Source organism: Benincasa hispida, unplaced genomic scaffold, assembly GCF_009727055.1.
Source record: "Benincasa hispida cultivar B227 unplaced genomic scaffold, ASM972705v1 Contig425, whole genome shotgun sequence".
Classification (NCBI taxonomy): Eukaryota; Viridiplantae; Streptophyta; class Magnoliopsida; order Cucurbitales; family Cucurbitaceae; genus Benincasa; species Benincasa hispida.
Window position 1 is genome coordinate 497,165 of NW_024064845.1, and position 5,231 is coordinate 502,395.

The 5,231-nt window shown below is 33.0% G+C and overlaps 1 long non-coding RNA gene across 1 annotated transcript; it reads right to left on the minus strand.

Annotated features, from left to right (window-relative positions):
* Nucleotides 1–2,891: 2,891 nt before the first annotated feature.
* LOC120069481 lies at nucleotides 2,892–3,476 on the minus strand. Its single transcript, XR_005479554.1, has 2 exons — nucleotides 3,341–3,476; nucleotides 2,892–3,152 (listed from the first exon to the last, which is right to left on the minus strand). It is a non-coding gene; the product is annotated as an uncharacterized LOC120069481 (long non-coding RNA).
* Between the last annotated feature and the right edge of the window lie 1,755 nt (nucleotides 3,477–5,231).

Genomic DNA, 5,231 nt, shown 5'->3' on the forward strand with positions numbered 1-5,231 from the left:
AATAATATATAATATCAATGTTTTTGTACATAGTAAAAAAGAAAAGTCTGAGAGAGATATACAATTGGTAGCAAACGAATCAGCTAGTAATGTTCTTTATAATTTTCATATTTATCATTATCCTTTTCAACGACTATGAAATTTCAACCATAAATGTAATATATATATACATATAAAGGAAAGTCAAGATCTTGTAAGGATATATTCATAGTTGGATTGGTTGATTTTTCCAATTCTCTTACGTGCAATAAAGAAAGAACAATAAAGTCAAATAAAAGCGGCCAATTAATCAACTCCCAAATCTTATAAAACCCTACTTCCCCATGCAGAGAGACGATAACAAAAGTTGGAGAAAAGGCAAACACAAAACAAAGACAAAAGGGAAAAACAAAGGATGTCTGAAGAATGCAGAGGTAAAAGACATTTTAATGTTTGTTCTTATTTCAAACGTAATTTTCATATCATCAAATATTAATTTTGAATGATAGATAAAATATATTTATTTAACAATTTCAAAATTACTCTCGAACATGCTAATTTGTCGACGACATATCTCTTAGGTAAGAGTGCATGGCCGGAGTTGGTCGGTCGACTGGGAAAGGATGCCGAGAAAATTATCGAGAAGGAGAATCCTCTAGTGAATGCTGAGATCGTCGATGAAGGATCATCTGTGCTTCTTGACTTTAGGTGCGATTGGGTTTGGGTTTGGGTGGATAAGAAAACAGGCATCGTCACAAGAACTCCTATTATTGGTTAATTATATTCTCAAAATAATCATGTGTTTTACTTTTAATATACAAATTTATTGTTCCTGTTCTTCCATTTATCTTGTAGCAATTATAATACCAAAATTATTGTGAAAAATTGTATTATTTATTAATTGTGTTTGTTGTAATAAAATAATTTGGTATTGTACTGTAATACTTTTTCACTTCTGTTTCAAATTTTAAATTTTGTCATGAATAAGCATTTGATTTTCTTTTCTTTTTGAAAAGTCGAACAGTTAGTTTTGATCAATAATAAGTCACTAATTAAGGTCCAAATAAACTAATTAGAAAGTTAATTTTAAATATGATACAATAATGTAAAATCAATATAACATTATGCAAGTAAAGAAGAAAGAAATGGAGATTGAACTTCGACCATTAAATTATCCAAGTTAATATTTAAGGAAAATAAAGGCCCTCGAATTTTAGAATTGTGAATTTTTTAATTAGTACAACAATTACAAAGAAAGAAAATGATACAAAACCTCTAATCTCATCACAAAGAATGCAGGTTAATTATTATTGAGCTAGACTCGAGTTTTGATTTTAATCTCACTCCTATATATATATATATATATATACATATATTTTAAATCACCAATTGATCCAAAAGCTTAAACTAATAGATAAAGGTATATTTAATTATTTCATTTAACACTCAACTTCACTTGTGGGCTTAAATCATGAAGAAGATTCAACAAGTAGAAATCGATATTAATTGGGAAGGAAATAACATTATAGGGATTTAAACACAAGACATCCTGAACCAATCTATGGTAATCTTAAGTCTATCTGTTGAATGAGAAATTTCGGCGAATCATGAGTTGCCACATCATCAATGAAAGCCCGGGCCTATTGGAAAAATTATAAGTTGGATTTGGCCAAATAATTAAAGACACTCGGGTCCCACCCAATTCAAACCCATGTGAAATTTTGGGCTAAATTGAAAATAAAGCTCAAACTTAGTATTTCGGCCCAACAACAAATGGGCTCAAGCCCAACTTTAGCCCAAACCCAATTCTGGCCTAGTAAAGTAATTAGGCCCAAACTCATGTAAGATCCATGAGAAACCTCTATAAATAGAGGCATTATCTATTCAGAGGGAGGAGGAATTGAAGGCAAAATCTCTCTAAAGATCTAAAGTTTGAAGCTTCAAGGATTTAAAAAACATAACTCCTTCAAAGTTTTGAAGATCAACAGACACTAGAGCTCTGAAGATCAGAAGACATATCAAATCTCTGAAGATCAGAACACATATCAAAGTTTTGAAGACTGAAGTCCTCTAGAGATACAAGCATTCTGAAGACCGAAGTTCTTTGGAGATACAAGCATTCTTCCAAGACTTCAACTCCAAGATCATCACACGCTTCGTTTCCTCAAATCAAGCATATGCATTCGATTGAGAGAGAATCAAAGGATCAAGTACTAGAGATCGAACCACATCGCATCAAATCAACATCAACATCGACACCAACTCAAGTTCAACTCCACGAAACAAGTTTCTCCGGAAGCTTCGTGTGATCACTAATCCTCAAAGAAGATCATCAAGCCCAAAGGCCGATCATCTAAGAAGATCAACAAGCCTAAAAATCGATCATCCAAGAAGATCAACAAGCTTAAAGGTCGATCATCCTAGAAGATCGTCAAGCCCAAAAGTCGATCATCCCAGAAGATCAACAAGCCCAAAGACCGATCATCCAAAAAGATCAACAAGCCCAAGGACGATCATCCAAGAAGATCATCAAGCCAAAGGTCGATCATCCAAGAAGATGAACAAGCCCAAAGGCTGATCACCCAAGAAGATCAACAAGCACAAAGGTCGATCACTCAACAAGATCAACCAGCTTAAAGATTATAGTTTATTTTGAAAGCATCAAAATACTAGGTATTAGAGATTGTACTCACTTTTCACAAAATTAATACAAATATAAAGTTCAAGTTCCACGAAATAAATATCTCTTAAAATCTCGTGCGAACACTATCGATTCACCCAAAAACTTTGACCTTTAAAACAAAGCATGGAGGTTTTGATTTGAAGGGTTGGGGGCTTAAATCTCACTTCTAAAACAAAGCATGGATGTTTTGATTTGAAGCATTGAGTAGAATTTTAGAATAATGGAGCAATTAATTAGGAAGAGAGAAAGAGAGAGAGAGAGTTTTATTATGATATTGAAGAGGGTAATATTAATTAACCAATAATGGGAATCCTAGTAACAAAGCCATGTTTGTTAACCCAAACCCAAACCCTATCACATCTATAATCAGCAGTCACAAAAGTGGTTCCTTCTTGAACAACCTTAGCATTTACCCAAGGCACTTCTCGCTCAATCGTCTCCTCCGCCATCTTTCCATGTTTTCCGACCAGCTCCGGCCACGAATTTTTACCTTATAGTTTGCACCATGAAACAAATTACATCAAAACGGAATAAGAAGCTGCAAATTACATATATTAATATTCTTTATATAAATAAAAGACAATATCTTTGTTATTACGAGAACATTTACCAAATAGATGCAAAGAAGGAAAAATATAACATTATTATAGTGGGAAAAAAATAAATTTATATAATTACCATCACACAGAGACATCCTTAAATATTTGCAGCTACCCTCGGTGAAATCTTTCCCAATTTTTTTTTTTTTTTTTTTTTTTTTTTTTTTTTTTAACAAAAGGCTGAAAATTGTGAAATGAACCGTACGTAGTGGAGTAGAGGAAGATGATGGGGTTATATTTATTTATGTTATTAACGTGTCGTGCCTAGTTTTTTTTTTTTTTTTTTCCTTCTCTTGTTGTGTTGTGTGGAATTTGACTTTTCTACGTTAGTTGCCTAATTAAGTTAATTCAATCTTAGATTAATCAACCATTTTGAAGTACGCGGATTTATTATTATCAATGGAGACAAACGTTCTACCTAACAATCCTTCCTTTTTAATATATTATGATCAATTTGTGGTGGCATTCTTATAAAGATTTTTCAGTACATTATTGAGACAAATGCTTTAAAACTTAGCTATTTTTTAAAAATGTTAATTCAGGTAAATAACCCAAAAGAGACATTATTTGAGAGGATGTGTTACGAATTTTACGTTAGAAATATTGAGATGTTTCACATCTTTATCAAGATACATGACCTACTCCTATTTTCAATTGGTTTTGAAATGATATCTCATGTTTATCTAATGTAGTATCGAAACCTATAAAATTCAAATAGAAATATTTGATATAAGAATGATGAATCTAAAAAGGCATCATCTTGAGGGGACATATTGAGGATCTCACATTAGAAAAGTGGAGAAATCTAAAAATCATTATGTTATAGTAGAATGATTAGCAAATTTTGTTACAGCAAAATGTTTTGTAATTTGCTTCCTTAGATGTTAAGTATCTTGTTCTGTGTCATGTAGAATCTACTTGGAAATATTTTCCTTATTTGTTAAAGCGTGATGTGCGATTTGTCGGGTTTTTTTTTCCATGCTTAGAAGATTATTTCTTTCCTTTTGAATTTCTTCTCAATAAGGTTGCGATATATACATGATAGCACCAAAATGTGCTATCTTCGTGCCTCTAATCTCGCTCGTTTATGATGTTTAATATGTTTATATGATTGTAATTATAGGATCTCGAGCAATTCATGCATTCAGGAGCATTACCGACCATTCATGGTTAATTTGGAGCAATTAGAAGGTAAAAAGAGCAACCAGGCTTCAAACAGATGAAAAATTACGAAAATACCCCCAATAAGCTGACGCAGCGATGCCATGCTGGATGCAAATTAACACCATATTGGTACAGCATCATGGTGCCACAGGGCAGCATTATGGCACTCTGGAGCACCAGGACGCACGCACAACGAGGCACAACGTTGCTGCGCCTTAAAGGGCTTAGCATTGTGCTTCGATAAGAAGACCTAGCGTCGTGGCACTGTCCCTTAGTGTCTCGGCACTAGCGCAACTATATATATATTGTTTCTTTAATTTTAGGGCAGATTATCATCTTCCATTTGGCCTCCAGCAGAATTTCTTTCCCTTGTTTCTCTTCCACGTGTATTTTTCTTCCTTTCCCTTCGTGAACGTAATTGGTAGAGATGAAGCCGAATCTTTTCTTCTCCATCTCCATGTGTTAGAAATATGATATTGGCTAAATATATTTGTTTAAGATTTTTGGCATTATCTCCTTGGGTGTATAGGAGTTGTCTTTATTGTTCTCTCTGGTGAATCTTGTCTTAGAGGTCGTTCTTCCAGTTACCAAATCTGCATAATATTTCTTTCCTTATTTAACTTATTTTGCATACTATTTTATTTGAAATATTTTCTTTTTTGGTGTTCTAAAAATTTTATAAGGGAATATTTTTCATCTTTCCACTATGCTATTTATGCCCAAGAAGTTATCATGTTATGGTTGTCGCATCCATTGTTTTTTTTTTTTTTCATATCATTGCGTGAGCTTTACAAAATCCTTACAAG